A 27,877-nucleotide genomic window follows, 5' to 3' on the forward strand; every position below is an offset into this window, starting at 1 on the left:
TCCAGGCCAAAGTTTAACAGGGCTTCGAATACCTCGGCTAGGTGCTTCAAATGGTCTTCGTAGGTTTTGGAGAAGACGATGATGTCATCCAGGTACAGCAGAGCGGTTTCAAAGTTTTTGTGTCCAAGGCAGCATTCCATTAACCGCTGAAATGTTCCTGGTGCATTGCTGAGCCCGAACGGCATGTAGTTAAACTCGCAGAGGCCCATTGGTGTTGTAAACGCTGTCTCCTCTTTGTCTGCCTCCACCACAGGAACCTGCCAATACCCACTGGTGAGATCTAAGGTAGAGAAATAGTTAGCAGTTCTCAGTGCAGCTAGTGATTCCTCAATTCTAGGCAATGGGTATGCGTCTTTATGTGTAATGCTGTTAATCCGCCTGTAATCTACACACATTCTCACAGTACCGTCTTTCTTCTTAACGAGGACTAATGGAGCTGCCCAGGGGTTACAACTATCTCTGATTACCCCAGCCTCCTTCATCTCTCGTAACATACTCTTGGCACATTGGTAGTGTGCTGGGGGTACAGGCCGGTGTCTCTCTTTAATGGGTGGATGATCTCCGGTGGGGACATGATGTTGAACCCCTTTTGCCTGCCCAAAATCTAGAGGATGCTTGCTGAAGACCCGTTCAAATTCTCGAGCCACCCAGTAAGCCCCATGATTTTGGTGTGAAGGGGTGGAGTCAGTGCCTATGTGTAGCTGCTGACACCAATCCTCCTGTTTCCCTTCAGAGCCATTCTCTTCCACCTTGTCAGACGGAAGCAAGGGTTCTAGTGTCTCGATTGCATTGTTTCTGATGGTGAACAATTTAGCAAGGGTGGCATACCGGGCTAACTGGACCTCTTTCTTCCCACAATTTAAGATGCGTATTGGTACTCTCCCCTTGCGGACATCAACTACCCCTCTGGCTGTCAGGATAGTGGGCCTACTATCAGAATACATGGGTTCTACCAAGGCTTGGTAATCTTGACCCCTTAGGCCTATTGCTGCCCGACACCAAATTAACATTTCGCTTCTGGGAGGTACTGCAATGGGGAAAGGATCACTTACTCTGACACTGCCGACTTCTCCACCAGACAGCTCTACGTGTTGTCTCTGCATCAGGGCTCTGATCTCCTTTTGCAGGACCCGTTGCTGACTGGAGCTGGCGGTCTCGGCTACCTGTTGTAACAAAACAATAATTTCTCCAAGACATTTTTCAATTACATTAGTGCCTAAAGTGATCACAGGATGGCATTCTCATTTGTCAATATCAACTATTATCAAACTTTGCGATTGCAATTCTACTTGGCCAATTTTGATGGTCACCTCTTTATATCCCATCTGAGGCAAGGGCTGACCATTGCTGGCAAAAATGGTAAGGTCTTTATCTGGGCTATGAGTAATGTCTGAATCTGCCCAGTACTGCTTAAAAAGAACATATGGTATCGTTGTCACCTGGGAACCGGTGTCCAGTAAAGCGTTCAACAGAAAACCGTCAATCACAACAGGCAAGACTGGTCGTCCTCCTACGTACTTGTCTTGCCAATTTGGTGGGCCTGGTCGTCTTACTCCTGGGGGTTGGCCCTTTGCCCCAGGGGTTGCTTGTTTAACTGACAGTATCTTGCTAGGTGTCCTGCCTTGTCCGTCCTCGTCGTAATGATCACTGTCTCTCCCTCTGGTCGGTGGGATCCTCTTCTGCTGTCGCCACGGGACGACTTCTGGACTGGAGGCCAGCTGGATCTTCTTCTTTGGAGTCACTTGCAGGGACTGCACAGTTTGTGTGAGTGTAGCCACAATTTTAGTTAGTTCCTTGACTTGGAGACGTAAGTCTGCAGCAGAATCCTTATCTTGAGACAGCTTGTCAGTCTCAATAGGGGTCTTTGGAAAAGATGCTGTCTCCTGCTGGTATGTAAATGCAGGATGCTTAGAGGGCTCTGTGCTGCTAGGGTTCGGTTCACGCAGCACTCTGATGGCTCTATCCTTAAAGTGTGCAAAGTCCAATTCAGGATTTTGTAGGGCCATTATGCGCAGCTGTGTCCTTTGGTTGTTAGACTGGAGTCCCTCTATGAACTGCTCTGTTAATAATCTATCTTCATCTTGCACGCTCTCAGGATCAACCTGCCTTACAGCCCGTAGTGCCTCCTGAAGATTAAGGGCGTAGTTCCGTATACTGTCCTGCACTCTCTGTTTGCACCCAAAAAATCTCATTTTTATCTCTCTTGCAGTGCAGGTATCAAAAGTGTTCGTCAGTCTGGCCAAGATTTGTTTGACAGTTCCTTAATCAGTGTCCGGCCAGGACTTTACTTCCCTCTGAGCCGCACCAGTTAATTGGCCAATGGGGATACTGACTTTTTGGCTTTCTGACAGGGGGTACACTTTGAACAAACTACTTTACATAGTCTTTCTTTAAAATCGCTCAGGGTGTGCGATTCCCCTGAGTACTGAGGTAACCAGTCTGCTCCTGGTATATATGGCATTGATAGCGGCATTATGGGGGCTGAGGCTGCGACCGCCGCTGAATCTTCACCCGAGTTGGGCATTTTTCTTCCTGTTTTTCATTTGCTCACAATACACCCCTCTCTGCTTGCACGCACTGTGTGACGCAGTTTTGGCGGTTATTTGAAAGCTCATTAAAGTCTATAGCACACAATTTAATAAAGTCTATGGCGCACAGTACCCAGCTTTGCCAGTCTTCTTTACCCAGCTTTGCTAGGCTCGCTAAATCCTGTTCGTGACTCCAGTTGGAACGCCCCACGGGGCCTGGGGATACTCTGTACCGGGCCCGTTGACTTCCATGAGGGACGGTGTCACGGTGGCGTCGACCCAGTCAGTGGCCCAGAGACGTCCAGTAAATGGAATAGGGGAAAGTTGTGTGGTATTTATGTGGTAAAAATGAAAATAAAGTTATTAGATGGTGAAATACGTGACGCCACCTGTGGTAATCTGGTCAGAGGTGACCGGCGCTGCGGTGTTGCTTCTCTGGGATGGATGTTGGGCGCAGCTATGATGTTGTAGCCCTCCACATGTAAGGCTGTAGTCCCAGGGCAAAGATGTTAAATAAATAGTAAAAGTGGCTGTAAACCTGTAAACGATGGGGTGCAGATAAATGAGAGAAAGACACAGAGCGGTGCAGTTTCTTTACCTTTTACTGGTAATAGGTTGCAGTCCGGAGTACCACATACAGGTGATGGAATGAGTCCGGCTCGCCTGGAGGCATTCAGGGGATCTACCTTGCCAAGTGGGGATTTAGGACTTTCCTTTCTGCGCTTTGTGTGTGGGTCTCCGCTGTATATAACTATGCTGCGACAATCTATTCGTGATGGTTTCAATAACCTGTATGGCTGTCAGCGTGAGCCTATTCCACGGGTACCGTTCTCTTCACCGTCGGCCCCGGGCTCCTTATCCGCTGCCGTGCCATCAGGTGATTAATATGCACAGGAATTTACAATCCCCTGTACTTTCAGATTTGGCTATCAGGACGTACAGTTCCTGTCAGCCTAGGACTCTGATGTCCCTTTTCTCTTTATTAGCGCTTCACTCAGGGGTCTGCTGTATGCAGTATTTTAGCTTCCCTAGAGTCTCTCAGACTCTGCTCTTGTCCTTTCCCTCTTCACAGATCAGCTCTCTGTCTTCATCTCACAGGATCTTCCAGAAAGATCTCTTTACCTCACGTCCTCACGTTGTAACTGTCATCATTTTTCCTCACAGCTCACAGCTGTTTTGTTTCCATGACAACTCCCTCAGCTCACCTCTAGCTGACTCACCAACCCCCTCTGCTGGCCAGAATTTATAAGGCATCTCCCTTTTCTGACCTGCAGCAGGAATTTGTGATCTGTCTATGCTGCCTGGCATGGGGGTCCCTTTCTGCCTCCAAGCATGACTTTACCCATTAGAGGGAGGTAATGTCACTGTGACAACCGGACTCTGGGGTGTCACAAAAATACTATTTGGGGTCCTTATAACTTAACCCCCCAGGGAAGACTAAGCTGGTGGTTGACCCTGCTCTGACACAGGGTGTGCTTTAGCACGTGCGCCTGAGGATGCCCAGTGCAGATGCTAAGTTCAAACGGGAGTTCCCACCTTACACTGCCTGTCTAGACAAACACTTGCAGTGCTATTAGCAGCACATGTGCACACAGGGTGGTAAGGAAGCCACCAACAAACAAAACATACATGATACTAGCGCACTGGTGTGTGCCATTGAGAGCTTTTTATACTATATTGCTCAAGAACAGACAGACAGGACCTTGCCTGTAGACCAATCTGAAGCTGCCACATCACCAGAGCACCTGATGTCCGAGCACCAATGGGAAGGCGCCACATCAAGGACATGCTCAGTAAGGTGAAATCTGGACTTAGGCTCCAGAGCACAGCGCTGCACATGTAAGCTAGGTAGTCACCATAGGCTTAGCTGGAGGGCCAGCAGTAACTACACATGCAGCATGAGCCTGGTCAAGGAGCTGGGGCCGGAGTCTGTGCTGAGCATGAAATATAAAGTTCACCACACACTCTGTCCATGTGATGGTGAAAAAAAAATAACAATTTTATTACACTTGGTGACAACAACAAAATTAATTACATTTGTCACCGAGTATAATAAAATTGTTACTTTTTTGCATCACCATATGGATAGATTGTGCTGTGAATTTTATATTTCATGGACTTAGGGTCTGTGGGCCCATTGCACCAGCACCTTGCTTTGTGACAAAGTGCAGGTCAATACTTCCTACTTGTCTGTGCTGAGCAGTCATCCCAGCGGCCGAGCCTGAATGGGAGACCACAGCACCAGACAAGGCCTGGGATCCATCCTGTGCTGCGGGAGAATCCTGGTGCCTAACATAATATGCACACAAAAAAGGCAGGCAAAATGTATGCCGCAAAGTGAGGGAATAAAAGTTCCAGCTCCTAAAGTGCTGGCAGAATACTGAGGAAAAGGAACCACCCAGTGAAAAAGAGCACAAAGAAAATTAGTGACTGAGAATCAATATAGGTTCCGGACATGTACCTTGAAAGCAGTTTTAAGCTGTTGTGGGGGATGAGGGCAGAAAGACTGTGCACTTTCTCTTGTTTTGGTGAAATGACCAGGCCAGTTAGTAATTAAATAATCACAAATAATCACTGTTGTTTCAATGAAAGATTTAATAAAACACAACAATTTTTTTTTTAAGCCAAAAATGCATGGATTTAAAGGAAGTCATGCCCAAATCTCCAAATTAAAGTACTGAAACCGTTCAATAGGGAACTTAAATTACCCCCTGTAAAATCATACCATCAGTATCAATTTTACATCTTTAGTTGAACATAAAAACGGTTTTATTTCATATGTGAATGGGGTCCTCTCGGTACAACTTTGGCGTGGCCAATGGCTCAGTACACCATTCCACCCCATCAGTGAACATAGAATTTACCCTATTTAACTTTATTGACAACACTCACTTGGTCAAAGTGAGAACTGTTTGAATTGATTACCTGGCTGTGCACTTTCTCACTGACACTGCAGGAATCCAGCATTAGCGCACACACAGTGTCAGTGCGGAAGCACTCTTATCACTATCTCATGACTGTGGTCCCTGCTTGCTGCACATAGGATCACACAATAGCAGGAGCGTACATAGAAATCATTGGGCTCCATAGCAGAAGTTCTATTTGAGTTCTTACCCCCCAAAAAAAATCCTTAATATTTGTCAGGCTCACAGAAGAGCCATATAATCCTCCATATAGTATTATGGGCACCACATAGTCCTCCATACAGTATTATGGGCCCCATATAGTTCTTGATACAGTATAATGGGCCCCATATAGTGCTCTATGCAGTATTTTGAGCCCCACATAGTGCTCCATACAGTATAATGGGCCCCAGACAGTCCTCCATACAGTATAATGGGTCCTTCACAGTGCTTCATACAATATAATGGGCTCCAGACATTCCTCCACACAGTATAATGGGTCCCACATAGTGCTCCATACAGTATATGAGCCCCACATAGTGCTCCATACAGTAAAATGTGCCCCATGTACTGCTCCATACAGCAAATGAGCCCCAGAGAGTCCTCCATGCAGTATAATGGGCCCCATATAGTGCTCCATACAGTATAATGGGCTTCACATAGTGCTCTATACAGTATTATGGGTACTACATAGTCCTACATACAGTATTATGGACGCCACATAGTTTTCCATACAGTATTATTGGAACCACATAGTCCTCCATACAGTATTATGGGGACCACATAGTCCTCCAAACAGTATTATGGGGACAACATAGTCCTCCATACAGCTTAACGGGCCCCATTTAGTGATCCATACAGTATTATGCGCCCCAAATAGTGCTCCATATACTATAATGGGCCCTACATAGTGCTTCATACAGTGTAATGGGCTCTAAACAGTCCTTCATACAGTATAATGGGCCCCATATAGTGCACAATACAGTATAATGGGCCCTACATAGTGCTCCATACAGTATAATGGGCCCCACATAGTGCTCCATACATAAAAAATAAACAAATACTCATCTCTCCTTGTTCCCCAGCTACTCTGGTCTCCGCAGTCTGCCATCTTCTGACCCTCTGCACAGAAGCACAGAGGTCACACTGTAGTATCATCATCATCGCCCTCTGCGCTGAGACATCACAGCACTCAGACGCAGAGGGGAAATGATGGGAGAGTGAGTGTCCTCTGACGGGTCCCTTTCTCTTTCTCATCATTAGTTTCAACTGTATTGGCATCCAGGATGCCACAACAGTTGAAAGTACGATGCGGGGGCCCCCTGGGATAACCAACCCCTCTGACTCTCCGGGCCCCATAGTGGCCACATGGCCTTCTGCTACTGACGGTACGCCACTGCAAAGTAGTAAATAGATGATTGCTGGGGTTGCCGATGGTTTGCCCTCATGTTGGTCCTCTTATGAAGCCTGCAGCTGAGATTCATAGACAATTCCCAATTTACCTACATATTTCAATACTTATTATATATAGTGTAAGCAGGGCCGAATCTATATTCTCTGCTTCCTGAGACGAAACTTAAAAATGGCACCTCCCTTGCCAAAAGAAAAAAAATATTAGTAAAAATTAATTTAAAAAATCCAAACAAAATTTCTAAAACTGTCCTTCTCTAGGTTAAATCTGAACATCTGCATTATGCTTTCTCCCTTTACGGGCTCAAGCAGATGTCAGTTTTTCCCGTACAAGTTCTTTCCCTGTTTTTCATGGAAAGAACTTATGTCTATTTTAATTTATGGGGCTCTTCACAATTCCATGTGTTTTTGTGAACAGACTGGTCTGCACCAAATCGCTGAAATATGTCCGATTTTCATCAAAGCCTTGGACCAATCTCACCAATTCAAGTCTATGGGTCTGTGAAAAAAATCAGACCGTAATCAGATGCCTTCTGTGTGCTGTCTGTTTTTATGGACTGTTCAATAGAAGTTTAAGATACTATATTTACAGTTCTGTATGTTTAAGGATCCCTGAAGGAGTCGTTTTAATGGAACCAAGGAAGACAAGAATGGACCTGATGCCACTTTATATATTTGTGCACATTTATGTTTTTTCCATATCACTAATCATATGTGCTTTATTTAAGCACGGTATGTATACATTGACACTTTTCTATTATTTTATTATTTACTATTATATTTTATTTTTGTGTTACACATTTTTAGTCACTTTGCACTTGTTTTTTCTTATGGTATTTTTGATCCATATACATGGTCTTACACGCATACTATGTCCCAGATTTCTTCTTTGGCATTGATTCCCTTGTACGATTCCAGTCAGGGCACTTTTACCGCTCCTTTATTTGTCCCACAAGAAAGATGGCGGTCCGGACATTTCCGGTACCGGAAATGACTAGTGCGCATGTCATGCAATGTTTGGAAGCGGGAGCGTCGCATCGGGCGCTCTCTGATGACATTTGCAGATCAGTGACGTCGACGTGGATTTCCCCATGACCTGCACCGTCATTTGACTGCCGGATGTGTCGCAACTTCCGGCGCACCATAGCAACACACGCGCCGCTGATTAGGTCACATGTGGGCATATTTAAATAGCCTATTTAAAGCTATATGGACACATTGTGGACACACCCCCTGAGGAAGCCAACGCGAAACGCGCGTTGGGGCTGCGTATTCCGGGTTCTTTTGGAAAGGCACTATGGGTAAGAGTGGCGTTTTTGTTACTTTGTAATTCTTATCATTCATGGCTGCTATTGGTGGCTGATTTCGGCTACTGGGACTTTGTGTGATCACATTGTGCGGTCACAATTACGATAGTGTGATAAACTTTGGCTGTACATGCATTTTATTGAGGACCTTCAGTGGCCTAAATGACTTGTTTACAGATTGCTATTTGCACTTGTTTGCTACAGTCATGATGTATTTTCATAGAATCATAGAATCGTAGAGTTGGAAGGGACCTCCTGGGCCATCTGGTCCAACCCCCTGCTTAAAGCAGGATTCGCTAAATCATCCCAGTCAGATGTCTGTCCAGCCTCTGTTTGAAGACTTCCATTGAAGGAGAACTCACCACTTCTCGTGGCAGCTTGTTCCACTCATTGATCACTCTAACTGTCAAAAAGTTTTTTCTAATATCTAATCTGTGTCTCCTCCCATTCAGTTTCATCCCATTGCTTCTAGTCTTTCCTTGTGCAAATGAGAATAAAGTTGATCCTTCTACAATGTGACAGCCCTTTAGATATTTGTAGACAGCTATTAAGCCTCCACTCAGTCTTCTCTTTTGCAAACTAAACATTCCCATATTCTGCAACCTTTCCTCATAAGACAAGGTTTGCAGACCGGTCACCATTCTGGTCGCTCTTTTCTGAACTTGCTCCAGTTTGTTGATGTCTTTTTTAAAATGTGGTGCCCAAAACTGGACACAATATTCCAGATGAGGTCTGACCAAAGAGGAGTAGAGGGAAACAATGACTTCACGTGATCTAGACTGTATGCTTCTGTTAATACATCCTAGAATTGCATTTGCCTTTTTTGCTGCTGCATCACACTGTTGACTCATATTCAGTCTGTGATCTATTAGTATACCCAAGTCTTTTTCACATGTGCTGTCGCTTAGCCCTATTCCTCCCATTCTGTATATGCTTTTTTCATTTTTATTGCCCAGATGTAGTACTTTGCATTTCTCCCTGTTAAAAACCATTCTGTTAGTTGCTGCCCACTTCTCCAGTTTATTTATATCTTTTTGAATCCTCTCTCTCTCTTCTCTAGTATTAGCTATCCCTCCTAGCTTTGTGTCATCAGCAAATTTAATCAGTTTACCCTCAATTCATTCATCTAAATCATTGATAAAGATGTTGAACAATACAGGGCCCAAGACAAAGCCCTGTGGTACCCAACTTGAGACATTCTTCCAACTGGATGTGCAGCCATTTACGACCACTCTTTGGGTCCGATCACTAAGCCAGTTATGAATCCACCTAACAGTTGCCTTGTCCATTCCATTGTATGAGATACTTTGTCAAATGCTTTGCTGAAGTCAAGATATACTATATCTACAGCATTTCCTTGATCCACCCAATCAGTGATTCCATCATAGAAGGAAATTAAGTCTGACATGACTTATTAGTTACAAACCCATGCTGACTATGTTTAATCACTTCATTCTTATCCAGGTACTGACATACATGTTGTTTAATAATTTGTTCAAAGATCTTTCCTGGTATAGAAGTCAGACTCACCGGCCTATAATTGCCTGGGTCCACCTTCTTCCCCTTTTTGAAGATAGGAACAACATTTGCTCTTCTCCAGTCTTCTGGCACTTCTCCTGTTCTCCAAGAATTTTCAAAGATTATGGAGAGGGGTTCAAAAATTTCTTCTGCTATCTCCTTCAGTACTCTGGGGTGTAATTCATCTGGACCTGGAGACTTGAATTCATTTAGGTTAGCTAAGTGTTTCCTCACTATCTTTCTGTTTATAGATATCCTGGATTCTTCTATTCCCTTAATAGGACAGTGAAGAACAGTTGATTTTGTTTAGATGGATTAGTGCTGCCACTCTCCACCTCTATATACATGTTATGTAAGGCCCGGATTTACATATTCAATTGCTTGTTTCTTTTCCTCTTTTTTATGTACTCCTTGTCCTTGCATTTGTATACTTATGTGATGATATTCATAATAAAATATTTAAAAAATGTATCATTTTTTTGGATGTACACTTTGTTTTTCTGTATATCAAGTTTAAGAAACTTTCATAATTTTTTTTTACACCTGAGATCAACTGATGAAGACCAAACGCTGATGGTAAAAACTCTCTGCTCTGTACAGACTCTCATTTGCTGAATGAGCATATTCTTCTCTTTTGTTAAAGTCTGGCTTTTCAGGGATTCAAACTCCCAACCTTTAGCATTTGAGGCAGCAGTAATAGCTACTGTGAAGTATAGGAGAATTTTCTGTACTTGAATGTGCATTGTATTTTTCTTCACTACAGGCTACACGCACATTGTACTAGTGCATAGAGCTGGTCATCCTCACCACTTCCTCAACCTCACCCTGCTGAATTCAGCCTCTCCTCAGCAGAATCCCTTCAACACAAGCCCTCAGCAGCCTCCAGTCACCAAATTCCCTTCAGCTGCCTCCCCTCACAAGAAACTCCAAACCAGACCCAGTAGCCTCCTCCTCACACACTGCCCGCCGCATAAGCCTGCCTGCCCACCGCCACCTCCAATTGCACCTGTCCTCAATGTACGCTGCTTTGCTGCAGAATGAAGATGAGGGTGTCACATGACTGGCATCAGGACCATGATGCAACCATCCTCGGCTTAAAGTTACAGCAGCCGCCAGTTGCACTATGCTCTGAACTGTTGTCCCTGAGGCCCGGTGAGCAGAAGCAAAGTGAGGGGCCATGGACCAGGGCTGACTGGTCCCCTCCTTTTTGCTTCTGCTCACCATGATCCATAGAGTAGTAAGGGCAGTAATGCCCTGATGGCGGCCCTGTCCATCAATGATGGCAAGCCATCTTGGCCCATTTAGCAATGTGGGGCTAAACCATAATACTACTGCCAATGTATCTCACTGATGGTATGAGGTTTTTATGTTGCAATGCGTGGATTTTTTTTTCAAGCACAGCACTTATCATTTTGAGGGAATCTGTGAGCAGGATTTCACAGCCAAAACGATTTGTGCAGGTAGCTCTTTCATAGACAATATCTTTACATTGAGAGGTGAAAAATGGAGGTAACTGAATGGAGTCCACTTATCCGAACACAATCACTCATCACTACTGCTCACCAATTTATAGATCAATCTTACAATGTAGGTAATAAGGTGTGTGAGATACTTCCTAACTACACCTTGATCCCCGAATCAATTGTTTACTGTGGTTGAACATGCTGAGCCATTGCCAAATCTAGACAGAGCCCCTCATGTTAGCCAGCGACAATGTACGGTCAAAGTACATGGAAAGTATGATTTAGGTTGAGAAAAGGCAGAGGGCCCAACTTCCTGGCCAAAGTCTTCTGTTTGTTTGCCCTATTATGGATGTTAAGTCTCCTTCACAAAAAATATTAAAATGTGAGTTAACCTACATAAATGTCAGTATAATCCAATGTATTGACATTACACGTTATTCTTATGTGTTTTTGGTAAAAATTAAAACAATATTCATTTTCAACAAAAATATATTTTGTATTCTTCCACCAAAGAAATAAGAGGACCAACAAAGAAATATTTGTGGCTAGAGGTAATACAAACACAAAACATACATTCATGGGAGAAAATAAACTGAGACCAAACAGCAAAAAAAATATGAGTTGAAGGGGAAGCGTACTGAGAACTAGGACTGTGGGAAGCATGAGGTGGAGGAGAAGACTGTTGTCTGAAGACATAGAAGGATATTTAGGAAAGTTGGCTGAAGAGTAGGAGATGGGGTGACTAGTAAAAAGTGTTGTATGCCAAAAAATCACCCTCCTGCTGTGGTTCCCTGCAATTCCTATGTAGCAGAAACACCTCACAACACAATTCCAGAGTCCCAGCTCTTTCTCTTGCATTGAAAACTGCCATTGGGGTTTTGGGTGGTTTGACGGCATCCAGGATAATTTGGAGGGTGGCCCTGGTCCGCAACCTCAAAGCCCGTGGGATATGGGTGAAATAGCGGATCAGGCTGAGGGAAAATGCTTTCTCCCCATCATCACTGACAGATCAGCCTAGATATGGGAATCCTCAACTATCTAAGTCACGTCTGCCAGTGTTGGTGGGGAGGTCTCTCCTTCGGTGGGCTCGTTGCTGGATTGATGGTGCATGGGGGGAGGTGTTCAGGGGCTGCGGTGTGCTGGCTCTTCTTCTTGTTGGCCCCCAGCTCCAGTTTTCACATTGGTTTCCCCTCATGGATCCTGCACCTCCAAGCTCAATGTTGTTTCTCCTCTGTTGTTTTGAGATATACCAAATTGCTACAGGTTGCGTTTGGCGCTGGTCGGCGCACCGTCAAAAGGACGCATGCGCCGCCAAACGCATACCTGCGCTCGGCCTGCGTCCCCAGTGCTAAAGATAGGGAACGCAGGACGCATGCAGCGTCATGCGCCCATAGGCGGAGCTACCGGAGGAGGCGCGGCAGGGGGCGGGGCTTAGCGGTAGCCGTGCGCAGCCCGACGCTGCGGCCGTAAACACTAGTGTGAAACTAGCCTAAGTGATTAGATGGCTTTATTTTTTGAGTAGTGTCTCCAGTATATGTGAAAACTGTCACCACGTACAGTTGTGGCCAAAAGTATTGACACCCCTGCAATTCTTTCAGATAATACTCCGTTTCTTCCTGAAAATGATTGCAAACACAAATTCTTGGGTATTATTATCTTCATTTAATTTGTCTTAAATGAAAAAACACAAAAGAGATTGAAGCAAAAAGCAAAACATTGATCATTTCACACAAAACTCCAAAAATGGGCCAGACAAAAGTATTGGCACCCTCAGGCTAATACTTGGTTGCACAACCTTTAGCCAAAATAACTGCGACCAACCGCTTCCGGTAACCATCAATGAGTTTCTTACAATGCTCTGCTGGAATTTTAGACCATTTTTCTTTGGCAAACTGCTCCTGGTCCCTGATATTTGAAGAGTACCTTCTCCAAACTGCCATTTTTAGATCACTCCACAGGTGTTCTATGGGATTCAGGTCTGGACTCATTGCTGGCCACCTTAGAAGTCTCCAGTGCTTTCTCTCAAACCATTTTCTAGTGCTTTTTGAAGTGTGTTTTGGGTCATTGTCCTGCTGGAAGACCCATGACCTCTGAGGGAGACCCAGCTTTCTCACACTGGGCCCTACATTATGCTGCAAAATTTGTTGGTAGTCTTCTGACCTCATAATGCCATGCACACAGTCAAGCAGTCCAGTGCCAGAGGCAGCAAAACAACCCCAAAACATCAGGGAACCTCCGCCATGTTTGACTGTAGGGACCGTGTTCTTTTCTTTGAATGCCTCTTTTTTCTCCTGTAAACTCTATGTTGATGCCTTTGCCCAAAAAGCTCTACTTTTGTCTCATCTGACCAGAGAACATTCTTCTAAAACATTTTAGGCTTTTTCAGGTAAGTTTTGGCAAACTCCAGCCTGGCTTTTTTATGTCTCGGGGTAAGAAGTGGGGTCTTCCTGGGTCTCCTACCATACAGTCCCTTTTCATTCAGACGCCGACGGATAGTACGGGTTGACACTGTTGTACCCTCGAACTGCAGGGCAGCTTGGACTTGTTTGGATGTTAGTCGAGGTTCTTTATCCAACATCCGCACAATCTTGCGTTGAAATCTCTTGTCAATTTTTCTTTTACGCCCACATCTAGGGAGGTTAGCCACAGTGCCATGGGCTTTAAACTTCTTGATGACACTGCGCACGGTAGACACAGGAACATTCAGGTCTTTGGAGATGGACTTGTAGCCTTGAGATTGCTCATGCTTCCTCACAATTTGGTTTCTCAAGTCCTCAGACAGTTCTTTGGTCTTCTTTCTTTTCTCCATGTTCAATGTGGTACACACAAGGACACAGGACAGAGGTTGAGTCAACTTTAATCCATGTCAACTGGCTGCAAGTGTGATTTAGTTATTGCCAACACCTGTTAGGTGCCACAGGTAAGTTACAGGTACTGTTAATTACACAAATTAGAGAAGCATCACATGATTTTTCGAACAGTGCCAATACTTTTGTCCACCCTCTTTTTTATGCTTGGTGTGGAATTATATCCAATTTGGCTTTAGGACAATTCTTTTTGTGTTTTTTCATTTAAGACAAATTAAATGAAGATAATAATACCAAAGAATTTGTGTTTGCAATCATTTTCAGGAAGAAACTGAGTATTATCTGACAGAATTGCAGGGGTGTCAATACTTTTGGCCACAACTGTATACTGATGATAAAGCTGTAGGGGAAATCAGCACAAATAGGGTCTTATACGATGGATATTTATAATGTATATTCAGATTGTACTAACCTGATAGATCTTTTAACAAGGCAAGAAATGTAACGTAGAAGATATCAGCTGCAGCAGATCCACAGGTCAGCAAGTTACCGTATCAAAACCAGAGTTAGAGAGAAATGTGGATATTATCCGCGCTGCTGAATGAGACATTAATCCAGACGAGATGAAGTGAAAGATGGTGGTTTATTCTACATGTCTCATACACGTGGTAATTTCCTGATGAAGAAGTAACTTATACTTCGAAACGTGTAGAATAAACCACCATCTTTCACTTCATCACATCTGGATTAATGTCTCATTCAGCAGCGCGGATAATATCCACATTTCTCTCTTAGGCCCCTTTCACACATCCTGATATTTCCAGTACCGGAAAAAATGGTACCGGAGATATCAGCGTCCGTGTGTCCATGTGTGTAATTTGTGCGGCACACGTGTGGCAACCGGGTGCCACCCGTTTGCCACATCAGTACCACACGGACGGCCGCCGGAGAAGAAGCGCTACTGTAAGCGCTGTTCCCCGGCAGGTGCTGAATGCGGCTCTCATTCTCCCCAGCTCTGCCAGCGATCGGCGCAAGCAGAGGAGAATGACTGAATGAAAAACCCGACGTGGGTTCCCCCTATGTTTTTGAACCAACCCGGCAAAACTCACAGGTGTGGGCTGCTATTCTCAGTCTGGTAAGGGTCCATGGATTTACCACCTCCTGAACCAACCTGAGAGCAAAGCATGGAGCTCCTGACTCACAATCTGTAAATTACTGCTATTTTTATATAATAAAAATGCCAGTACTCCTGTCAGTACAACATTACTGTATATACTGCTATGACCTGGGCCTGCCCTTTCTATTTTAAAATCCTTTATATGTCGGATGCAGGGCACAGAAGGACATCGTTTTGGGAAACATTGGTGCCCGCAGCTGCTGGCAGAGGATGATGGGCTAGTAGACATTTTAGAAGTGTTTTAAAAAACATTAAAAGTTAAAAATATTATTTTTCATATTGTCATATCTGTAAAAGTCTGTTGTGCTAAAATAAAAAAAAATTAATACATGTCAAATCGCATGCATATGAAATCGCAACAGGTCTCATAAAAAAATGCAAGAAAAAGTGATCAAAACATTTCATGCACCCCAAAATTGAATGGATAAAATCTATAGCTTGGCACAAAAAAAAGCCCTCATAACGCTATACGTACAGAAACAAAAAGTGTATGGGGTTTCAGAAAATGGTGATGCACACCAATTTTTTTCTTTAACAAAGTTCTGAAGTTTCTTTTTACCATAACATAAATTTTATATATATATATATATATATATATATATATATATATATATATTCTTATGCTTGGTATCGCTGTAGTCGTGACCTGACCAATTATATTGTCAAGTCATATTTACGTAACGATGAACACTATAAAAACAAAACCCAAAAACAATGGCTGGTTTAACAGTTTCAAAACACAAGTCATAAGTAACAACATTAACAATGCAATAATTAAGACGTCCCTGCTCGTGAGAGCTTACAATCTACAATGAGGTGGGGGAGATACAAAGTACAGGTGTGTATTTACAATGATGTATTTACAATGATGGTCCAGCCATCTTGAGGGAGTGAAGGATGGGTGGAGATAGTGAATGGGCTACACACGCACACTTACACATAAAATGACTGATTAGTGAACGTGATAGGCCGCTCTGAACAAATGTGTTTTGAGGGAGCGCCTAAAACTGTGCAAATTGTGGATAGTCCTAATTTCTTGGGCTAGAGCATTCCAGAGGATTGGCGCAGCACGGGAGAAATCTTGGAGTTGGCAGTGGGAGGTGCGGATTAGTGCAGAGGTTAGTCGAAAGTCATTTGCAGAGCGCAGCGGTCGGTTAGGCCAATAGACAGAAATGAGGGAGGATATGTAGGGGGGTGCCGCTCTGTGGAGAGCTTTGTGGTTTAGAACAAGTACTTTGAATTGGATCCTATAATGAATGGGCAGCCAGTGTAACGATTGGCGAAGAGCGGATGCGTCCGAATACCGATTAGCCAGATGGTTACCCTGGCCACTGCATTAAGTATGGACTTGAGAGGGGAAAGTCGAGTAACATGGAAGCCAATTAATAGAGCGTTGCAGTAGTCCAGGCGGGAGTGGATCAATGCGACAGTTGACAAAAATATTTAATTGGTTAAAATTTGGAAAATATGATGGATGGATGGATACAGTATATAAAACAAGCATTTATTTTTAAATATTTTGTTTTTATTTTGTCTGCAGGGATATAATTGATATTACAGACCTTAAGTCTGGGGCTGCACGGCTGAAACAATTTCGATGACAGTATGAACCTTTTCATTTCCATTAGACCTTAGTTATACAAGAATATTGAAACATGGTTGAAATAAAGACATATAGATGTGGAATATGAAAAAACTTTTGTTCTATTTTACATATATCCATTGTGATTGAATGAATTGTATTTGTATTGTTGATTAAGCGGGTGCCTGGGATTGTAATGTCTGTGGACTAGCAGATATCGAAAATACTGTATATGGCCACGTGGCTATGGGAGATGGACTATGTAATTGTATCCATTAAAAATGTGTCCATTCTACAAGGAAAAATATGGTGTGTATATAATACAGAATGTTGCACATTGGAAATGAGATGTAACAAATATGATTAAGTGCCTGTATTCCATACATTAGTTAATATGAATATGCTTATGTAAATGGGGTCGTAAAAGTAGAGCTAATCTATTTATATAATTGCCTTGTAATGTTTTCATTTCCTGTTCTGTCCAGATGTCACCGTATCCCAGAATTCAAGCAGAGGAAGTTCACCGACCGCCATATTGGGACACACCCAAGTGATGGTTGTCTCAATATGGAAACTGCTGCTGGTACCAACCTATTGTGTGGTACCACCAGCGGAACACCGTCGCACCACACACACACGCTATACACCGCACGCACCACACACACTTACACACTCTCACACACTCACTCACACACACTCACATTCACACTCACACACACATTCAGATTCACACTCAGACTCACACACTCGCGCAGTACCACCAGCGGAACACCGTCTCACTGCGCCTGCGCGAACTGCACGCAGGCGCAGTGAATCATTTGTCTGATCCCGGCAGCAGATGCTCAACGTGTCTACAGGCAGAGGAAGCCGGTCACATAAAACGGGTTTTCCCATGAACGAAAGTTCATTTTAAAAATTGTCTGTGTCTGGCCGTGTACGGAGCATACCACATCTCCTGGGCAGGGGAGGAAGCAATAGACAATACTGACATTACAGCAGGGGATCAGAGATGATTCATTTTGTGGGGTAAAATATTTCACTGACTGTTTTTAAACAATATTTTACCCCTCAAAATGTATCCTCTGCGATCTCCTGCTGTAATGTCAGTATTGTCTTTTGCCCAGGAGCTGTGGAATGTTCTCTACACAGTCAGACACAGGGGTGAGAGAGACAGAGCACAGGGGGGGAGACAGCTCAAACAGGACAGCACATGAGGACGAACACAGCAGACAAGAAGGATAGCACATGGGGTAGACAGGTCAAAGAAGAGAGCACAGATGGGAGAAGTCAGCACATGGGGAAAGAAAGAGTGGATAGGTGGGTGAACAAATGGGGGGAGAGATTCTCAACGCTGCAAAGCCTTCCCCCTTCGTGACATTACCACCCTCCCAATGCGATAGCATCGGGCCTCCATCTAGTTTAGTAAAAAAATACAATTTTTTTTTACTCTTGGTCAATGCTTACCATGTACCTGTCATTTCACACAAAATTCTTTTTGTTTTGATTACATAGTGCCAATATATACACACCGTCCATACTTTACAGACTATATCATCACCATCCACTATGGGGGTGTAGGCAGAGAGGGCATTGCAGGACATCAATCAGGCATCTGTGGGTGTGATTTCCAAAGATGGGCAAGACTGCGTTGCAATGAGTACATACTGGGACTACTCAAAGTCATTAGCATATGTGGCACCACAATATTAAATGGCGATTTTGACATAGTAAAGGGAACTTTGTCTATACAATGGGGATGTTAGGAATCAGTAAAAAAAAGTGCTGTGTGTGGTGCAACTGGCTAATGGGGTAAATCCTGCTGACAGGTTCACATTAAAGGTATTGTCCTGGCCGCTAGTAGGGCCTTGCTTTGTCTAATGCAATATCACAGTGACCTCCTGAGTATACACACCCAACAGCATTAGGGGGACAAGAAAAGACTGCTCAGTGTATGTATTTTAGAAAGTTTTTGTAACATTTCTTACACTTATGACCCTTGAAGAAATTGTCTACATTGTACGTACAGACCTTTTAAAGAAGACATGTCACCAAATCAATAGTAGTCTTTGTCCTTAGTTTATTCTTGCTGTTCCCCTCAGTATTCTGTTTGTTTTTTCTTTTCTAAAATCTGTCATATGTCTCTCATATGGCTTTTTATTTAGTGCTAATTTTTCCTGATTTTTACTCAGGAGGCGTGTTTCTAAGGATTTGTGGAGGCGTGTCTAATGTCTGATCTGCATAATTACACCTGTAGGCCATGCCTCCTCGTAAAGATCATACAAAAATGGCAATGTATAAAAAAATCCATATCTCTAGAACTATATGGAAGATTAAAAAAAAGAAATAAGTAAAATACACAGGGAAGCAGCGAGAATTCAATAAGATCACAACTGGCCCTTTTTTTTATCTCATGACAGGTCCTCTTTAAGGAACTAAAGTTTAAGGAGCAGTTTTTTAACTTTTAGACTCTTCTTAAACATTAGGGCGGCGTGGGAACTAGCTGTAAAAATGGTTTTGCCTTCTGGACATGAGTATTGTCTCTGGAAACCATTCTTGTTGACCTTGTTTAGTATAATTTCCATTTAAGCTTAGATTTGCTAATCAGGGAACTACGCAGATATTCCTTGGAGTGCCAGAGGAATTCCTGCGTCGTCACTGACATTGAGCTGGTTGCCATGTGATGCCTGTGTGAATCAGAGCTGTCCTAATAATTACCTTTACTGCAGTGACAGCGAGACACATTTCCTAGTGGTGTGTGACGTCCACTGTTAAATGCATATCATATTAGCCTCACATTAAGAGTAAATACCTTTTCAGTAAGTAATACCTTTTCCTTTGGGGTAAGCCCATGAATGACTTCAGTAGCCATAAATATTTCTCCTCATATATAATGTAACAAACTAAGAACATGCAGCTGTCCATATTAAACACCCTTATCCTCCATCTCCAAGTGAAAGGCCATTGGTTGGGATCGGACACAAATGTCAGATGTAGTAGAAATTCCATATTGCTTAACAGACGAGAGTCACTTTGCAGCCCATGCTCACAGTTGTAGAGCACTAACTTTTCAATTTTTTTAGTATACTCGTTATATAAATTCTTCATGACTTTTTAAGATCTCTGATTGCAATTACACGGTGTGAGGATTCTCTGGTGCCGAGAGCTGTGACAGCAAGTAAGTGATTTGTACACATGCGGTCACATGCCGACTAGACTGTATACAGTCTCACTCAAAACAAGTACAGTGGAAAAAAAAGTATTTAGTCAGCCACCAATTGTGTAAAAAATAGAATTAAAATAAAAAATAGTGATGTAATTATGTTGCGGACGACTAGATGGGGGCATACTAGTCTGGCCTGATTGGATGTCCATAGAGGGTTAATTGTAGGAGGGGCTGATGGGAGTTAAGGTTAATGCTGAAGAGCAGTTTACTCAGACGGGGCCAGGGCGCCCAAGTGTCTACATGGGCTATAGGCTGTCCGGCAGCCACGTAACGTTAAGTCATTATAGCCCACATTACCCACAGCCACTGCATTCCTTAGCAGTGGACCAGAACAGGAAAGGAAAGATGTGGCGTCTCATCGCCTGGGCCAATGATTTTAGGGCAGAAGTTGGCTGGACTGAGGAGATGAAGGGAGTTGGAGCTTCGATAAGATCAGTCAGTACAGATGGGCTGGATGCTTCACCGGGGGCCACCAAACGTAGTGACTGATGAATTCGTGTCTGGGGAGAAACAGGCTGAAGGAAATGTCATTATAGCGAGGTCAGGCCAGGAAGGAACTGGGAAGCAGTCTAAGACGGTCCGGTCCAGGCATGTACTGCGCAGAAGTGACAACGAGCCAGGGAAAGATGAGGAAGCAAGCAAATGTTAAAATGTTATGATGTACCAACGGTGGATGTAACGTGTGAAATCCTAAGTAAAGAAAGTGTTAAAGTTTTTTCGGACTCTGCCTCCATTGATGAGGGTCGCCTAGAAGAGGGACCGTTATGGCCTAGGAAGTGTCCGGGTGAAGCAGAATCTGGAGATGCAGGTATGCCATGGAGAAGAGTATTGTTTCATGTATGGGAAGGACTGGACACAGCTGCTACAGTAATACAGGTCAAGACTGTTTCTCTGCAAAGGGATTGATCCGTGTACATGAAAGAATGAATTGGGCCTTGTATCGTGAGATTGAGTGCAAACCTATTTCCATCAGCAAGGGCACTGAAAATGAGGTGTGGATGAGTCTTTCAGCATGATAATGATCCCAAGCACACCACCAGGGCAACGAAGGAGTGGCTTCGTAAGAAGCATATGAAGGTCCTGGAGTGGCCTAGTCAGTCTCCAGATCTCAACCCCATTGAAAACCGTTGGAGGGATTTGAAAGTCCATGTTGCCCTGTGACAGGCATCACTACTCTAAAGGAGATCTGCATGGAGGAATGGGCCAACATACCACCAACAGTGTGTGCCAACCTTGCGAAGACTTACAGAAAACGTTTGATCTCTGTCATTGCCAACAAAGGATATATAACGAAATATTAAGATTAATTTTTGTTTATGACCAAATACTTATTTTCCGCCATAATTTGAAAAATAAATCTTGCCAAATCAGACAAGGTGATTTTCTGGATTTGTTTTCTCATTTTGACTCTCATAGTTGTGGTCTACCTATGATGTCAATTACAGGCCTCTCTCATCTTTTTAAGTGGGAGAACTTGCACAATTGGTGGCTGACTAAATACTTTTTTTCTCCACTGTATATTGAGCAAAGCCGGATACTGTCTAGTCTGAATGTGGCCACAAGTATGTTGTCAGAGAAAATGTAGAAAGTGTCTAACACATAATGAATATGGTACCAGTCATGAAAAATAGTTTTTTTTGTTATTTTTTGTATTCAGACTGTACTCCCCCAGTGTTTCCATAATCTGGGCTTTTGTGATCATGCCAGAAAATAGATATTCTAATTTGACTTTATGCTTTTTTTACATACAGAAAGAAGAAGTCAGTGATCTGCTTATCATTGTATTTGGAAATCAATATTTTGGCAGATCAGCATTACCAGAGAACTGCAGTTGTTCTTCAATACATCTCTATGGTAAATGTTTTTTCTCACTTTTCCTCAAAAATAGGACTGTCTCATCATTTTGTACTAATTATCAAAACGCATATACTACTTTTTTTTTTACTTCAATTTGCTTTCATGTTTTTATTAATGTATATTTTAAAGGGGGTTTACTCGGACTTTATTATTGATGGGCCTATCTTTGGGATACATCTGAGTTGGGTTCTGATTCCTGGCAGCCTGAACAATCTGCTGATTGAAGGAGCTATGTCTCATTAGCGAGTACTGAGACCTCTTCAAGCTTATTAGGCCCAACTCCGCACTTTTTGTAGAGTCTGAGCCTTATAATCCAGCTGAGTCCCATTCATTTTTAAGGGACTAAACTGTAGAGGGCTGCAGTACAGATAAATGCACTGTAGCGCCATAGCCCCTTTAATTAACTGATCTACGGGTTTACAAAACCTGATATTGGTGTCATGCATTGGACTGCACTTGGATGACATCCACATGTGGTCTGATTTTCGCAGACTGACAAAATCGAGAAGATGAAGAAATTATTTTTCTCCATCTTCTCCTCATCCAAGAGAATCAGATCACACGCTAAGTAAACTCTGATTAGAGTTTGATCAAAGTGTGATTTGCATAATTGACCCGGATGAGAGAATATACGTATGCTTGTGTGTCCTTAGGCTTATGGTGCCATATAGAGTGAGGGCTCATGTACACGTCAGTAATTTTTCATCACTGTTTGTATGCCAAAACCAGGAGAGTCTCCAAAACACAGAACAGGTGGCAATCTTTCAATTAAAGTTTTTTTCTGTATGTTCCACCCCTGGTTTTGGCATACAAACACTGATTTAGAATCAATTACGTCTGAATGAGCCTGTAGATAAAGTGCCTACTGGATCCTAGTCTGCTGCTGTGTCTTCAATCTTCCCTGTTGTTTAAATAAAACTTTATATAAATCAATATTGCAAGAGAATATATGAAACTGTGTAAAATATATATCTGTATACCTTATAATAGAAAAGAAAGCTCCCGTCTCCACTTATAAGCCACTTCTTACCCTCCCTCTGTATTCTGAACTCACCATCCACTCCGCAAACATAGCTCATATCCTTTTTGGTCAAAGCAATAGACTGCCAACACAGTGAGGTGTTAGGTTGCACCTCCCTGTATATTATATTGAAAGAGGACGGAGGAGGAGTGAGGAGTTTGCTACACAGAGAGAATCGAGCAGGCATAGGCAAATGGAGCTGCAGCTTCAAACAACGGTTTTGCCATACATAACAGCTGGATTCACAGCAACACAGTTCAATAATGCTATATAATGTCTTCAATATTGCTGTAGCTTCTCTCTGTGTGCTACAGTGAAAAATAAGCAATAATTAATCTGTGTGGGTGCGTATATATACTTAGACAATTGAGGGAGTAAGGCTGTCATCACTATTGAGAGATTTCAAGAGAAAATGGACCCACTGTAACTTTGATCATAAGACATGCATGTGATATCACCTGGGTTTTGAATCTCGATGGCAAATGATGCCACCTTTTTTAAGTAATATGAATGGCATGCATATGATCTTCCATCACACAGTATACACTGTGGTGGTAAATAATGGGAAGGTAGGAAGGGTTGTAAAAGTAATCAATAATTAAAAACTAGAAAATATAGACCACTGAAGGTCAGATGTTGAAGTCGCCATAGTCTGGACTATCGTTGGCAAATCTGTTACTTATATCCAATACCTTTCCTTTGTTTAATGATGCTAGAAAACTGCTGTAATTAAATTGATAAAATGCCACAATATTCCTACAAAATAAAAGAGCATGGTGGTCCAGTGTGGTCACCTCTTGTAGAACGGTCTATTATAGAGTTTACTCTTTGTGGAGTAATAAAATATACTGTACAAGGAGCGGCTCTAGATTTCACAGGAGTAACTGTGTAGTATACAGTAAAAGAAGTAAAAGAAATTGCATCTTCATCTCTACCCTGCGGGACCTAAAACCTTTTATGATTCAGTAGACAGTTGCCTTTCCCGAATCAATCATGATCAGGAGCGCTTGGATTAGCTGAGCATTCATGTTATTTTTTATGAGGTGAGGGGAGAGGGCTGCCGACACACACCTCTCATGACAACTTACAGTACCACCCCTGAAAATAAAAGGTTTGGGGATCAAAAATACAATTGCTTGATCCATCTCTTCTCCAATATCATCTTTTAGGGAAGAGTCCCTCATATACATTCAATGATCAGCTGATTCCACTCAATGCTCAAATCAGCAAATTCAGACTAATTTCACCTACTATCTATGGGAGCCTTTAAAACCATTGTTTTAGAGAAAAAAGTGAGAAGATTTATTAATTCCAATGACATTGGGCTGTGTCGTTCAATGTTAAAGAGCTAATACTTGATCTCCTATAAATCCATCATGGTGCCTACTTCATTGTATGGTGCAGGCCTCTGTCTCTAAGGATCACCATCTGTTTCTGAGGATCATTTCGACTTCAACACACCAATGCTGCCCTACCCTGAACGTCAAAAGATTCCTCCAACGTTCAAGAGGAATTTGTACAGTTTTGTTCATTAGGAAACATTCTTCCTGTAGGCACTTATTTTACATAACTTTAAAAACCTATATATTTGCAAAATAATATCTATATCATCTATTTTTTAGGGTCAGGAAATTTCTCAGCAAAAAGAAGCTAGAGATGAGTGAGTTACAGTATCTTCCTTTATTTAATAACACAAATCCTTATGGGACCAGAGCATGACATTTTCACTATTCAAAACATTTTTATTAATATATTAATACTTATTTATACTTTATATTTATATATCATACCTACCACTGTATCATGCCCTGTTCTGTCCAGAGTTCTTCAAAGCTCCAAACCTTTTTTATACACTCTGCTGTTGGGGATTTCCATATTTTGTCAGTTCTGCCCAAAAATTTAGACAAATGAGATTGGTTTGATATATGTATAAAGAATTTTTAACAAACCAGTATGCACAAATATATTTACAGGTAACATAATGTTTCTGTTTTAAGAGGATAGTGAACAAACTGCTAATAAAATATATATAAAATAATAAAGGGTTATTCCTAAAAAAATCAGGTTATCTGTATTTATAGAATAGGGGATAACTTGCTGATTGCTGGGAATCTGAATGGCTAGAACCCTCCACAATCCTGAGATCAGGGCTCTGGAATTCTGAGAATGGGGCTCTGCAACCAAGCACTGAATGGATTCCAAAGCACCATTCTTGGTGTTTCATAGGACAGATCTCTTATGGATAGGTAATAACTTGACTTATTGGGATTAACCCTTTAAATAGCTTACAGGTGTATGGAATTTAACCATTTGCATGACATATAAAGAAGACACTGTATATGCCTGCTAAAAAGCTATTAAGTATGTGTTCTGAGGTTTTTTTTTTTTGCCAAATTGAGGATGACAAGCACAGCATACTGATGGTGAAATTCTGCTACCTATATTGAAAAGTCCTTTATTGTTAATGTCTTTTGATTAAAGGCCTCACAAGCAAAACTATAATATTGCCGCCTGCTTAAAAGTCAGCTGATTGCCTATATTATTGGCCACCCTGCATGGTAGTGCACGCACAGCATTTGTAGGCCCTATGCTTCAGAGCAGCGGTCCCCATCTTTTTCAACCTTGAGAGCGAAATTCAACTCTGGGAGATAATTGCGAGCCACTTCCAGGGCCCTCCTCCATCCCCCACAGTAATGACACTCAGAACCTACCAAGACCAATGTAATAATAATAATATTTATTTTTATATAGCGCAGCGTTTTACAGTTTGCACACATTATCACAATCTAGTTTCCCTATCATTATGCCTTTGGAATGTGGGAGGAAACCGGAGAACCCGGAGGAAACCCACGCCAACACGGGGAGAACATACAAACTCCTTGCAGATGTTGTCCTTGGTGTAATAATAATAATAATCTTTATTTTTATATAGCGCTAACATATTCCGCAGCGCTTTACAGTTTGCACACATTACCATCACTGTCCCCGATGGGGCTCACAATCTAAATTCCCTATTAGTATGTCTTTAGAATGTGGGAGGAAACCGGAGTACCCGGAGGAAACCCACGCAAACACGGGGAGAACATACAAACTCCTTGCAGATGTTGTCCTTGGTGTGATTAGAACCCAGGACCCCAGCGCTGCAATGCTAACCACTGAGCCACCGTGCCGCCCTAACAATGTGCTCATAGCTAAAGTTTTCCCACAGAAAGCAAACTGTGAACTTGTGCCCCTTTCCCATATAGGCAATATACTTACATCTAACCCCAGTTTGGTATTCCCAAAACCAGCCACTCGCTCCACACTATTGCATCCAGCTTCAAGCACCCATATAACTATTAGTATCTTCCTCTCTTTAGATTACAATGTTGATTTCCCTCCTCTGTCACTCCCGACAGACAGCCATGAGCCACACATTGTTGCCCTGCTAGTCACATATACTCTAGTTCCAGAGCCACATGTTAGGGAGCCCTGCTTTAGAGACTACTCATAGTGTTCTTTCGCTAGTCAGAGGAACTAACCAGTTTTGGGTGCTTTCAGATGCCTGTTCACTTAGGAATAGCTGCCTTTGCTAGTTCCCTCAGAGTGCTCACACTTTGGACCAGTGGAGAGTCCATGCCACTGGTTCTAACTGATATTCTTCAGGAGCGCCCTACAAAGCAGGAAGCTGATAGTTGTGAGAGATGCTTTTCTGAACACAGAACATTACAACAATTCTGTAACAGGTGTAGTAGGATGACAGAACCAGGGGCCATACTTAGACCCTCGATTTCCATGTCAACCTATTAACATTCTAGTCGGCTGTCATGGTGGCTTAGGGAGTGGTAGAGGATGGTTTGACAGATGGTTAAACAGCCAGGACCAATCTCCATATTGTCATACTGAGGAATACACCAGAAGTCCGCTATAACACTGTGGCACCCCTGAGGGTTCAGTCACCACAGAGGTACTACACCTCCTCCTGAGGTGTGGTACCCCACCATTCAGGTAAGGTGGAGACACCTGACCACACTCCAACACCTGCACCCCACACCACAAAGTAGTGTAGCAAAGCACCTTCAGCGGCTCCCTGCTTGGAGTGTAGCATAGCACCCTTTGGTGGCTCCCTGCTTGGAACACGAAACGTACTGGGAGGTGGGTGGAGTTTAGTTGACATAAAAGAGCGGGAAGAGTTGATTGAGTCGTTTAGTCAGTCATTCAGTCAGTGAATGAGGATGTAGAAGGACAGAGTGTGAGACAGAGAAGATCCCCGGGAGAGGGATGGAAGAAGGAAGTGCTGCAGCAGGCCACAGTATTCTGGGTCTGCTGGCACAGGAAAGAGACAGAGAAAGGAAGCTTGATTCTCCATTGGGAAGAAGGATTAGCACAGAACGTAAGGAGAATAGGAGAACAAGGACCAGGGTTAGAGGAGAACCCTTTTCAAGTTCTAAGCGCAAGGTCGGGGTCCGGTCCCCGAGATTGTACGGATACTAATGGTCCTGCAGCAGACATCGGAGGAATAGAAGTAGTGACCACTTTATTCCCACACAAGACTTGGGGGCACAACAGCAACATATTAGTGAGCAGGGACTTAGTAGCAAGGAGTCCCCGAAGCAGGCTACAGCTGTTTGCTGTACAAGTAGAGTTCATATGAACATCTGACAGGAGTTACTCCAGTGTAGCTCAGTACTAGGAGTACTTCATTCAAAGGCGCTATAAGAGGAGACGTTCAGAAAAGGCACATATGTTGGCAGAGTGTTGGAAAGGAGTACTTCATCTTGCCTAGAAGTTGGTTGAGCTCCTGACCCAGAGGACACGGCACGGATGCGGGCACCTGTACCTGCAACAGACTGTGAGTAAAGCTTTGGAACTACATGCCCTGGTGTCTTCCACTTATTCCTGCGCCAACCTGCCCAGCACGCCTACATCCCTTGCGCCCACACTACACCATCTAAGTGTCACTTCACCTACACTGCCCTGGGACTCCAGCCCTGCCTGTGGAGGGCTATAACATCACTGCTGCACCACACCATCTGTCCTAGAGGATCTGTCTGCAGCGTCAGCTTACATCTCTATTGCCGAACACCACAGGTGGCGTCACG

The 27,877-nt window shown here is 43.0% G+C and overlaps 1 protein-coding gene across 1 annotated transcript in view; it reads left to right on the forward strand.

The window, feature by feature from the left end:
• Window positions 1-27,877, forward strand: part of MYPN (myopalladin) — a 355,731-nt gene that overhangs the window by 29,042 nt on the left and 298,812 nt on the right. Inside the window, exon 2 of the mRNA XM_073548140.1 lies at window positions 21,670-21,772. The gene's annotated coding sequence lies outside the window, so the exon portion shown is untranslated. The remainder of the gene's footprint in view (window positions 1-21,669; window positions 21,773-27,877) is intronic.

Source organism: Dendrobates tinctorius, unplaced genomic scaffold, assembly GCF_039654945.1.
Source record: "Dendrobates tinctorius isolate UK_male_01 unplaced genomic scaffold, ASM3965494v1 ptg000156l, whole genome shotgun sequence".
NCBI lineage: Eukaryota > Metazoa > Chordata > Amphibia > Anura > Dendrobatidae > Dendrobates > Dendrobates tinctorius.